This window comes from Apteryx mantelli, chromosome 4 (assembly GCF_036417845.1).
Source record: "Apteryx mantelli isolate bAptMan1 chromosome 4, bAptMan1.hap1, whole genome shotgun sequence".
NCBI classification, from domain to species: Eukaryota; Metazoa; Chordata; class Aves; order Apterygiformes; family Apterygidae; genus Apteryx; species Apteryx mantelli.
Genome location: NC_089981.1, coordinates 38,001,200 through 38,014,167, shown reverse-complemented (window position 1 = coordinate 38,014,167; position 12,968 = coordinate 38,001,200). Strand labels below are relative to the sequence as shown.

The following is a 12,968-nucleotide window of genomic DNA, read 5'->3' as shown; positions in this document are numbered from 1 at the left end:
AATAATACTCCAAAATGCTATACTGCTTAAAAAGCGACATCTGAAGTTTCTTGTGTGACCATCACTCAGATACAGAGAGGATGTGGCAGGAACAATTCTTTCGGGAGGGGAGCTCAAGTAGCTTATTCATGAACATAAGCTGAATTAAGTAGGAGGCAAATCCTTCAGCCCTCTGCGGGTGATTTTACAGAGGAGAAGAGAGACAAAACGGTGGAAATATTTTATGAATAATACATAATCATTAATTTACTTTTATACAAGACCACATGAAATTCCAAAGGTCTGTGCTACACTTGAAATGAGGCATAAAAACCTGATATGTAACTGGGCCACCTCAAGTACTTAATTTACTACTCAATGAGGATGATGAGTCAGGACTTAAACAAGAACATTTCTAATGCTGAAGAAAGAGAAGCAGAGATGCTTCTTCGGGCATCTATGATCAGAATTTGTGTGAAGTGTTCTAGATTGTATTAATATAATCACAAGGATTACCAACAGATATTTACCATATGCAGTGATAACTGTATCACTACCTGCCAATATTATAGCTTGTACCCAGTGCACATTCGAGCTGAACTACTCTTTACAATTCCACATTTCAATTTTACTGGGAAATCACTTCTGCTATGAGTACAGTACACATACCAGAACACTAAGACACCCCAAACTGCCAGATGCTAATAGTGCTCACGTGGTCACACATGTATTGCATTGCTGATCTCCTGTATACACAGAGAGGTCACTTTAGAATAACTGCATTAAATCTCAAAGTGCCCCAAAAATATATAAATACTTTGAAGGCTTATGTTGACCTTCTCCAAAATGACAGTACCTTCTTCTGTCTGTTTGCTCAAAAACTTGTGTAGAGACTTTCCTAATTACACAGCCAGAAGCTTCATAGTTTAAATGATCTTTCATTAAAAAAGACAAGTCACTGAGCCCAAGAATACCCTCTGAAACATATCAGGTTTGATGTACTTTGACTGAATCCAAGGCAGATCCAAGGGAACCTTCAGGAATTGCTGCTAGTGTTACTAGCAGATCTGACTTTTGGTTGTAGTCACTAAAGCTGTAAGGACTCTATACGTTAGGCAGCGTTCACCTTACACATCTTCATGCTAATTTTTTAAACACAAAGTTTTTACATTTCCTAGAGGTTTGCCCCAAGATAGCATCTTTCACAACAGCCTGCAGAGGTACACATGCAATTATCAGCCTGCCAACTGCCCTTTTCCATGCACTGAAAACCATCAGATATCTTTGACACAAGGAAGTTTAATGGCAGGAAGTGGTGTTATCCTCTTGAAGTAACCCCTAGAGAAGATGAGAATGTCAATGCAAACTTGTGGGAAAATAAGTTTTACCATTGTCAGCATGTAAAATAGGCACAGGACAATAGGTACTGTGTTTCTTCTGCAGTCAGGTTGACAGATTCCTGAATGGGAAGAAAATGAAAGACAGAGACAATCTGTTCCAAAAAACTATAAATTAACTAAGGGATGCAAAGCTGAGATGTAGAGGGTTGATTCCACAAAAAGACAGAAGCAGAACAGAGTCTTGAAAAGGACATGAGACATCAATACTAGGGCAAGAAGTTATAATGGACTTCAGATTGCCTTAACTTTTTCCCAATATCAACCCTACTCTCCCCAGACATTGTCTTTGTCCAAAAGAAAAGTTCTGTCATGTGCACTGCAAACAAAAATTGACAGGACCTCCATTAGTCACCTTACATTTCTATCATCAATCCATTCCCTTACCACAGGCTGACATAATCCTAAAATGGCTTCAAATAAATTCTCACAAGATACAAAGCTCAGTGTTGTTTCTACCATCCTGTTCTTACTGACGACTGTATCCTTAGTATGAGTGTTAGTCAGTTCCACAGAGAGGTATCATAGGAGTTCGTACAGTTATGCCTCAGTACCATCATTCCCGTCATTTCCAGTTTATACCTCAACATTCTGCAAAGGTTAGTCACAGAGCATGGAACAGAATAATGAAACACTGCTCAAGGGGACATTTGCCCACTGTACAGGCAAATCCAATACACACAGAATTGCGTGGATCCAGAAACTGACAAGGAAACTACTTCAGCTAAGGTACAGTGTCAATGATGAGCTGATTTCACTATAATTAAATCACTGCAGATACAATGAACAAGATCATCTAATGTAACATCTTTCTGATGTTTTGTATGGCCCAAATACAAGCAGCAAAATCTCACTGCCTTAATACTGTCTTTTGTCATTCATTCTCTATTTTGTGCCTTCCATTTAGCTACTCTTTAGACCATTGCATTCAACAACTGTTTTAACTGCAACATTTACACAGGTAAGCGTCTACTTCTTGGGATGGGTGTGTAAAACTAACCGAAGAAAACAATAACTAGACCTTCCTGTAACTAAACAGATTTCATTTCCCACATTTCATCTTGCCCAATTCATTTTGTAAGCTTTTCAGGGCAGAGGACATCTTAGGTCTTGCTTATCAGCTAATGCGTTAACTTGTAATAACCATCTCCAGCAGTAATATGTGCAACCAAGATGGTAATATCATTTTAGAGTCACCATTTTTCACAAAGTTCCCAACAGTGCTCAAAATGAGGTGTAAAAAATAGGCTCTATGAAACTCAGCATGAGCCAAAAGCCCTTATCTCCCATAGAAACCATTTGCCACTAGTTAGCAAAGGTTTAAGGCTCTTCAGGAGCTGGGATCCAGGAAACGCTACCCTGCACACATACAAGAGGGCAATTACTGAATTATTGTCTTATTATCTTATTACAGCTCGGTGAGAGCCTGGAAACAGGAGCACCTCCTTTCTTCCTGTGGGTTGTGAGTCTTTACTTCAGCAAGGACTCCTACATCCAGCTGATTTCTGAACCAAACTGAAACCAGTGCAGTTCAGAAGATCTCACCAGTACAGAGGTAAAGATCTTGACTTCAAAGAGTACAGACCTGGTGGCTCACATTCAGCCCAGAATCCAGTAGGAGCTGTGGACCAAAACCCTGCCTGCTACAGGGGCAAGCCATTCTCAAGGCAATCTGTCCAAGGTACCTTCTGGAAGTCAGTTGGGGCAGCCTCTTACATTTCCTTCAAGCACCCTAAATGTGGGCATTTCCCCCAGAACTGGCTGTGTCTTCAAAATAAAATATGTCTCTATGGCATAGCACCGCACACATCACTATTCAGCCTCTGCTTCTCAGAGGATTGCTTCAGGCATGAATTCTTAGTGGGACCTCCCAATCACAGCGGAAATTAAAACCTACTGGTGGAACACTTCTCTACAGTTGCCTGTTTTTAACTTTCTTATACCCGGGCAAAGTAACAAAAGAAAGAAGTTAATTCCATTCAGTGACTGAGTTTCCACACTTGGAGCAGTACTGCCCATAAAGTATTAGAACGATAACACATTTACGCCTCCAGAAGGCATAAATTGGTGGAGAGATGCAGGACAGGCAGTTAGAAGAGACGATTTTTATTTAGAATAGCAGCAACTCACAGACAGCTTTGCAAAAGCTAGCAAAGTTATAACTTCATGATATGTATGATGAAAAGGAAACAAGCATGTTTGTACAAACACATGCTACAGCTTTATGTACCCTCCTTAAGGATACAACCCATTCCTTTGTATGAAATGCATCATGAGGTACACAGCATCAGCCCTCTTTGGTGCAAGTGGAAAAATGTTAACAAAACAAATAAAACTGAATTCTCCATCACTTCATTGAAATGAAAAAATACACCAAATTTAGATATAAAGTTCCTAATTCAGAAAAAGGACATAATTTTCAAGTCCTTCAAGCACTGTCCACAACCTGCAGCAAAACCAGAAACCCAGTATTTAAATTATAGAATGAGAATGGAGGTCAACTCCTTTTTCCTACAGGGAGAAAAGACGCTATCTTGCTTCTCATGCTTTTCTTACAAAGAGCCAGTCTGCCAATTTTACTCCAATAAAAACATTAGTAGCTTCAGGGAAGTAAAATTAGCTGATGTTTGCCACATTCACAGACCCACTTGGTTCTCTCCAGCAGAAAAATAACTTAGAACCATTCCATGGCTTTACTCACACCACCTAACCATGTATCTAAGAAACAAGCTTGAACTGTCAGGGATATGGGACCTAATTCCGGAGCTGCAAGTTTTAGTAATCACATTATAACTGCTCACTACTCTGTCACGGAGCTAAAACCTGCAGAGGCCATGCAGGGACATAGTTTGTATGTGCACATGTACATATATGTTTATACACAAATACAGTCTATAGATATACTTACACACATGCATATATATATATACACACACATATATACACAAACACACAAACACTCATACTTTTGAAAGGACATTTATTGTCTTAACCACAGAGACCTCTCTCACCACATATACCATTCCAAGATCTTGTTCTAGAGTACAAGACTTGTTTTCAGTTATCTACACTAAAATTATGCAGAACTACAGTCCTTTCTGCCTTCACTTTGTTGGATGGCATGGTAAGTGGTAAATACTCTGCTGCCACCCAATGACTTTTCTTGGTATTGTCCATTTCCTAAGCCTCTTTCCACTCCATAACTAACCAGGTATATTTTAAAAAAAAAAAAAAAAAGTTAGATTAAGGACAGCACTTAGAGCCGAAGCACTTTGCATACCTGTGGTGACTTGCACTCCGTGGAACATGGGAGATCGCTGCCTCTCTTCACCTGTATGCAAATGGCCCCACTTCTTTTTATCATTCTGCCAACAGAAGCAAAACTATCTGAATTCCCAGTCACAAAAACAGCTTTGTGCTCCGGCAGTTAATTTTTACTGGTTTACAATGTACTTTACTTTACACAAGAGATAATGCCAGCTAACCACAGCAAACCTTTCACACAGCTGTTATGCTTTATAGTTGATCAAAGCATTGATTTCGCAGTATTATGTCAATGCCAGACACGCTGATTCCCTCACTGTTTTCACTCAAGCACTGTTCAGTTCCTTTCTTTGGTTTCTTTACAAAGCACAAGTTGTTTTAGTCCTTACTACTACTCTAAATTAAGTTTGCAATGGTATATAAACACAAGGGGTATCCCATCAAGTTTAAGCAAAAAAAGGGAAATGCTGTTACTTGCATCTTGAGATTCATCCCACCTATAATTAAGAGAAGTCTTCAAATGTTTAAACACTCTAGCTTTCCTTGCCATAAAGTTGCAGAGTGCTGTTTTAAAGAAATTCCAGGAACTAGCAAAAAATTTTTGTATCAATATGTATTTACACACAAAAAAAACTCAAGCCACTCAATTCTGAAGAGTTTATCCATATTCCTAGGGCAGCAACTGGCGTATCTGCTCAAATTAGTATAATTTAAATTTACAAGAGCAGTTTATACAATTAATTGCTTAAAAATCTGGTTTACATTTTCAATGATCAGCTGAACATGCTATAAGACCTGGCAGATCAATGGCTGAACACTCAGTTGAGAGCTTACTGTCAAAAAACAGAGGAACCACAGTCATAGGTTTAAAGGAAGCCCAGCAGTGCTTATTTTCATGTATTTCATTACTATTCTTGTTTTGGCACAAAAGAAATAGTAGGATGTCCATGCCACCAGAACATACAGGTCCTGGAATATGCATTACAAACCTAAAGAAACTAATTTCTTTCTCTAAACAGTACAAGAAAATCTGGTGACTGTGTTAAAATTTAGGGGCTGATATTTTCAAAACATTTATGTTCAATGTTGCTTTCTGAGATTCTCAAAGCAAAGAGATTGCTTTGAGACTCAGTTGCAGTTTATGCTATTTACCTACATTTCATTCATGTGGGACAATGAAACCAGACTGGTCAGTGTGTAAGGAGTTTCTGATTTCATACTCCAAGCACAACGCTGAAGTGTTTAAGCTGCAGACTTTCAGTACAAACAGATGCTTAGCACTGATAATGCATTGCTTCAAAACATCTCTTCTTAGATTTGGCCAAATAAAACTTAATTTCATTGCATCCCAACCCTTCAACTCAGGCCCCAGTGCCTATGCTGAGAATGTTCCATTAAATGCATCCAGAAGTGCTGATCAGCCCAAATGGCACACACTGAGCCTAAAATGGGGTCACGAACTCCCTCTGCTGGCAAAAGCCCCAACTATAGAAGAAAAACATCCTGTGATGACCAAAAAGAAGTAAAATGCCTTTTTTGTTTGTTTGGCCAGGCATGAGGTTGTCTTTGCAAATTTTAATTTTTTAATTGTCCTCTGGTTTTTATTCCGTCTTCTCACTTTCTCACTGCTCTTCCTCACTTTTTTCATAGTTAGTGTTACAATTCAGCTTATAAATGCACACTAAATACGAACACACAAAGGCAAGCCTTAGCTCCTCTATATATCCCTGCTCTCCGCTCCAGCTGCTATCTCCTCACACCTCCCTTTGCACTCTCCCACCGAGCACTGTCAGGCCCCACGTTCACCCACCCACAGCTGGCCTCCCCTCGGAGAGGCACCTTTTGTGGTTCTGCTTCCAGGAGAAAAGACTGCCCTGGTTTCCCACCTCTTCCCCGGGCAGGGGAAAGAAGCAAGGCTGTTCCTCTACGTGGCTGAACTTGCCCTTGTGTTTGCCAGCATTCAGATGAACCCATCCCACTGTCCTGCTACCTGAAGTCTACCAACCTCTGAAAGTTGGTGGTGGAAAGTGAGATTACAACACCTGAGAGGAGAACTCCCACCTGTTGCTCCCACAAAGTGCAGGTGTGAGATTTGGGTTCAGTCCCTGTCCTGACACAGAAATTCTTGTGCCCAGTCAACTTCCTTTTGTCTTGGTTCCTTCTCTGGCAAATGGAAAGAGTGATCTTTCCTTGTCTTCCTTGCTTCACATATTGCAAGAGATACAATTTCTACCCCAAGGAGCTTACAGAGCAGTCTCTGTCCCTCCAGCACCTTCCACAATCGGTAACATAACTCAGCTGCTTACTTATTTCCTAATGTAATTCTCTTATTTGTATAATAGCACACAAATAATAAGCCAATAAGTGCAATATTAACAAAACCACTACAGTACTGCCTAAACTGCTTCTGCATGTTACTTTTTAAACCTTGAATTTATCTAGTAGAATATAAGATACACTTTTTGTTTTATTTATTCCTATGCACTCATTCATACCCTAAAATGGAAACAAGAACAGGAAGAACACAGTGGGCTCAATTCCTACCCACTTTTAACATTCATATGATCTAAGCACCATAGAAAATTTAATCACAGAATTAGTTCAGGCTGAGATGTGCATATTGGTTTTCATATTCTTTTGTTAGTTTGGCCTTCCAGTTAAACAAAGGTGAAACTGCAACGTCTGAAGTTATATATATGATTTTCCATAACTATGGTATTTCCATAGATAAGATTCCATTCAACATTCTCTAAGGCCTTCCTCAATTTATAACTGCCCAGCACCAGTACTTCCCATTGCAGTTTTAAATGGGCTCAAAAAAAAAAACACTATATTTAATCATTAGCTATTATCAATACTATCAATACCAACAAATAGCATTTAGATTGCTTTTTAAAATTTATCTCAATAGTATTTGTAGAGCACTGGGTCTGACTCCATGGTCTTCCACAGGGGTATTAATTTCAAAGTTGTAATTAACCAGCTAAAATGATATAGGACAGATAGAAAGATTGTGCAGTGCTGTGACCATAGCCCCACAACAGGACATGAAGCATACACAGCAGAGCAGACGTTGCTAATCAGAGGGCTCCAGCCCCATTAACGCCACTGCTAAGCCCACCTCCACAGTAAGGCACTTCCAAATTCAAATGGCAGCATTTTACACATATCTCACTTGAGCCTGAGCACCACCAAAAGGCACAAGACAGACATCAATCAGATCCAATGATATGATAGCCCTCAAAGCATCTCTTATAAGGGAAGGTAATCATCTCAATCATATAGTGAAACAATGGAGTCATCGTCAAAGGCCATGGAAAAGCAGTGTCACAGCAGGTTGCAGGGCACCATAATACCACTTCATACTCTCATGAGACACACACATTAATATAAAATTCTTGGGGGAAACAGCAACCGCAGCAATGAAGTTGCAGAGGTGATCCCTGCAAATATTCAGTCAAGACTTTATTCTGCAAAATGTTTTCTGGTAAGTCTATTTGCTCGCTAACATAGCTGTAACACCATATAGTTGGGACAAATCCTTCTTGAAGATGAAACTGCCTGCCGTCCCGTGGGATTCTTGCATACATCCCTGGCTCACAACCCATTTTCTTACCTGAACTATCATCTTATCTATATGGGATTTAACTTAAACCTTCCTCTCACTTAGTAGGCTAGATGCAGTCCTCCTCATGCACTTTTTCAGGAGTGCCTCGTTAAAAGCCAGGTAACACCTCACTCTGTACAAATCAGAAATTGCATGCATGAAACTTTGGGGAAGAACTGAATCTCCAGTTTAAGGTCCTCCAGATAGACATTTAACAGTGGCCCCCTATACAATATAAGTCAAACTAAACTATGTTCAAAATTTTAGAAAATTTGAGCCTAGATCCAAACTCTCAACCCCCACTTCAGTTCCCAGTATCTGCACAATTAGGAAGTACAGGACCCTGCTTTACAGATCTCCAGGGGGCTATATCAGGATCACTCAGGAGGCTGGAGGAGAAAGCAAGGATTTTGGAAAGTGTCAGAGACAAAGAGCTTAATAGTCACTGTGGAGGGTCTCAAACATGCAGATGTTTCAAATGTGTGCTTAATTTAAAAGCACTGGTTTTGATGGAAGAAGATATTACAGTGGGCACCAACCCAAAACACAGTTAAGGAGGAAAGGCTAGTAGACAAAAAGGGAGAAAGAAACAGAGAACAAAGACCTCTTTTTTTTTAAATATGCTCTATTAGTCTATGTAATCTACCCTAGAGAGGCCCCAGCAAGCAAGTTAATTTCAAACCTCAATTACATATGGGCAATTTGATTGCTGAACACAAAAAGTTAGATATTTATGATCTCATTTTATTAAATTCTCCTACTTATGATCACTATTGAGTACGTATGTGTGCAAGTTTTATATAAAAGTCTGTATTATATTTGTATATTAACAAAGCTAAAAACTCACCTGCATGGCAGGTGTTGCTGTGGCCACATGCTTAGGTTATGGATTAACCAACTGCTATCAGAAAACTGGGGTCTGTCATCCAAATCTAAAGCAAGCACAGCAGGTGCTCTTCCTGCTGATCCAGCTTTGGACTCTGATTGAATTACATCAGGAAAGAATAGCTTTGCTTTTTCATGAAATCTGATTACAAGGAGAGAGGTAATACCTTGCACAACATGGTGAAGTTTAAAGAACAATCTGCTCTTCTTATGGCCCCTTCTGTTGGCTACTTTGATCCAAGTTTTATTGTCTGGGTTTAACAACTTTACCTTTAATTTTACAGAGAAGCTCTTTACAGTGGTTTTTCTACAGCAAGCAATTGTTCAGGTCTTTTCAGAGAAACCACTAATTATCCAGGATGCTGGAAACTAAACACTTGTAGTTTTGGTGAAATACAAGATTATTCTCACTGGTATCAAATAGGTAAGGGAAGCCACATTAAAGACTTAAATTTTACTTTCCAAGATCATTACTGAATAAAAAAAATAATAAAAAAAAGGACTGGCAACAGCTCAGCACATTACCTTTGGAACCAATTCAATCCAAAATGCAGAAAGGAGACCTAGCCTAACAAAATAATATAGGCTAGACTACCTTTCTGGCTCAGCTCTGCAGGATGCTCATTGTACAAGATCACTGTGACTCTATCGGGCCAAGTTCAACGCTATAGTGTTTCAGTTTGGCATCACACTCAAAACCAGAGTTCTTTTCCAAAGGCTAAGACAACCCAATCTGGTTTTAGACAGAATCAGAAACAATAGTTTAAATTTTAGGACTAAAAGGGATTTTTGCACTTACCTAATGTGATAGGCTGTGTAACATAATCCTTATAATTTGACTCAGTAATTTCTGCATTCAGCCCAGCAACCTGTAGTCATATTAGAGATTGCATTTTACATTACAAAGACACTCACACGCTCCTGCTACAGTACTGAACTTTGTGTTAAAGATGTACTCCATTTTCTATTTTGACATCATCTTTCATTCTCTCAAATGAGGATGATCCTTTTTTAGCTAGATCGTGCAGGACAACTGGCCATTTGGGATAGGGTTTTCAAAATTCAATATGCTGTTGCAGGCACTCACCAGTTCCGAGAAATCAGATCCTTCACTTTTGTCTCACTTATGTCAGAGAACAGAGCAAAAGCAATATGAAGGGAGATGAGCCTGAACAAAGGCTTAAGCAATCTCAAAGCAAGTTTCAGGTCTGAAGGCGGTGAAAATAGGAGCTGTCAAATAACAATTGGTTTTTGGGGTGTTCATCCTGTATTTTTTTTTAATATCAGATACATACATGGAATTCTGCAGTTTACTTACATTTACTAAACTTCCAGCCCACGTGCCAGTCCCAGACCATCTCTATTAAATATTTGTAAATCAGATGGCAAATCAGTAATAGTCCTCCTTTTCTGGTAGGATGGGGAATAAACAGAGTTGGAAGTTTGGAGGTTCCAAGATGGGTTTTTTGCCATAAGAAGTTAAATCAGGCATTCAAGAACAGGCAATACTAAGATTATAAAGCAATTAACATGGAAATGTCAACATCTTATAAACATACACCTGAAGTTCACAGCTGTTGCAAAGAAAGAAGGCAGTATTGTCTTTCAGTGAAGGCAGTGAGCAGGGACTCTGTGTTTGATTCTTAACTCTCCCACGGATTTCAAGCTTGGCTGTAGGCAGATCACCAAATATCTCAGCTGATCATCTGTAAAATAAGGATAGTAATACTTTCCTATCCCAGCAGGATGTTTTCAGGAAAGTACTTGGGAGGTACTCAAATAGTGCAATGATGAGGACCATGGAAGTATCTGTACAGAACAAAGACAACACCTGCTCTGCTAGCTTAATGGAAAAAAAGATGACTGAGACTGTTATAAGGAATGTCTAGCATTAAAGAAAAGGACAAGCTGTAATCAGCTTCATTAACTTACAGTTTGAATTAACAAAAAAATTAACATCAGCAAACTTTTTTTGACATGATTACTGCGAAGACTTCAAAGTATAGAACTGGACGTGAAAATTAATACAGATGAACTGCATAAAGGGTTGGAACTGTAAGTCAGAACAGACGTTTCAGTCTTCCCTCTAAGTTACATGGGTAATTCATGAAAAAGCAGTTTGCTTTATTTGTCAAACAAATGTATATACGTTGGAGGTAACTGCACACCAGTTTTTCTTCTAGGGTTAGAACAATTTCTTAGTCCACTAAGACACTTAGAACCCCACATATACTTACTATGCCTTGTGATTGCATTTTATATACAGTCTTGAAGTTCTTCTCATATCCTTTATGGGAGATAATTATAGGTGGCCACTTCAGCAGTTTGTTCTACACATCACTATGTACTTAGTATTTGAGGAACGTCATCTCAGCCTTAAGGCTTTTCCATGAACATATTCTCTCATTTTATGGCTGGGAAAATAGTAGCTCTACAAATACAGTCAATGATTCTAGTACAGAAACAAACATGAGGCTTATGATTAAGAAAGTCTGAGGATCTGGTGTCTATTCCTGGACTAGGAACAGATTTCCCATTATCTTAGCTCAGTCACTTAAACAATAGATTATCTATTTCATCTTTAAAACAGTGATGGTATCCTTGGAGGATGCAGCAAAACCCAGTTCACAGTTCTGAAGCACATTAGCCCACACTTCTACAAACAGACTAATGACAGTGAGGACACTTCAATCTCTAGATCATCCCCTTTTCTCCCCCAACAGAATTCAAGTGCTCAGTTCAAAGGTTTCAGATCTTAAGTCACTCTGGAACCACTGAAACATAATACCCATTTTAACCAGCATAGTACCTAACAAGGCAACACTACCTTTTGTAAGATTTTCTAGCTGCTTCGTCCTAAGAATCACACTGGCATCAGTCTCTTGGTAATAACTTTTAAAATTCACTGGCCAAATTCCAACCAAGTTTGACAAAAGAGCTAAAGTCTCAAAGATGTATGACTCTTGCACATTTGTGACAAATGGTAACAAGGTAAAGCAGAGAGCCCAAATAAATGTTCACATCAAGGGAAAGATCAACAGTTATCTGATTTGTTTGGTTGGCTGGCTGGCTAGCCAATGAGCAAATGCATAAATTGGAAGGGCGGCACATTCTGCCTCTTGCCCAAAGAGGTAGGGGATGTAAGAAATCAAGTTAAAAGGAACCCAGCAGGGAGAACTGTATACACTGTGGAGAAATGGTCCAGTGACTCAGGGATGCTGGCTGGGTATTAGTAACATAGCACAGACAACTAAGTTTCATTTTGCTACTTGACTATGGGAGGCTGAAGGAGCATATTTTTTGCTATCACTACTTGTAAAACACATGTACACTGTAAACATTTGTAAGCCATTAGAAAGAACCAACAGCACATGCTATAACAACAAAAGCTAGATTTGTTACAGCCACAGGAATTCTTTCCAATGAAATCATTAAAAGGTAGGCAGGACAGGATCTAAGGGACCAGCTGATGCATCCCCCTGCAGAGGCAGGTTCACAAACATCCAGACAAAGCTGTAGCAGGTGACTGTCAACCCCCCTCTTAAAAGGCCCTCAGTGAAGGGGATTCTGCGACCGTCCCCAGATTCCAGTGCTCAGAGGCAGGAAGCATCCCTCATACTTAACAAATCTTTCTGCAGAAAGCTCAACTAGTTGCAGCTTGTCCTACAATTGCCATACATGGAGTTTACAGAACTTAAGCAGATTGCTCCTTTTAAAGAATTATTTATTTACTTGAATACTGATTAAAACCCTGTCTTCCATAAGACTGAAGAAATCATTTCCTTCAAAATTCCTCCCAAGGCACACCTTCCAAGTCTTTTATGCCTTTTATTGCT

General features: G+C 39.3%; 1 protein-coding gene across 1 annotated transcript in view; it reads right to left on the bottom strand.

The window, feature by feature from the left end:
• Window positions 1–10,816: 10,816 nt before the first annotated feature.
• Window positions 10,817–12,968, bottom strand: part of TPCN2 (two pore segment channel 2) — a 38,528-nt gene continuing 36,376 nt past the window's right edge. The window contains exon 27 of the transcript XR_010884122.1: window positions 10,817–10,838. The gene's annotated coding sequence lies outside the window, so the exon portion shown is untranslated. The remainder of the gene's footprint in view (window positions 10,839–12,968) is intronic.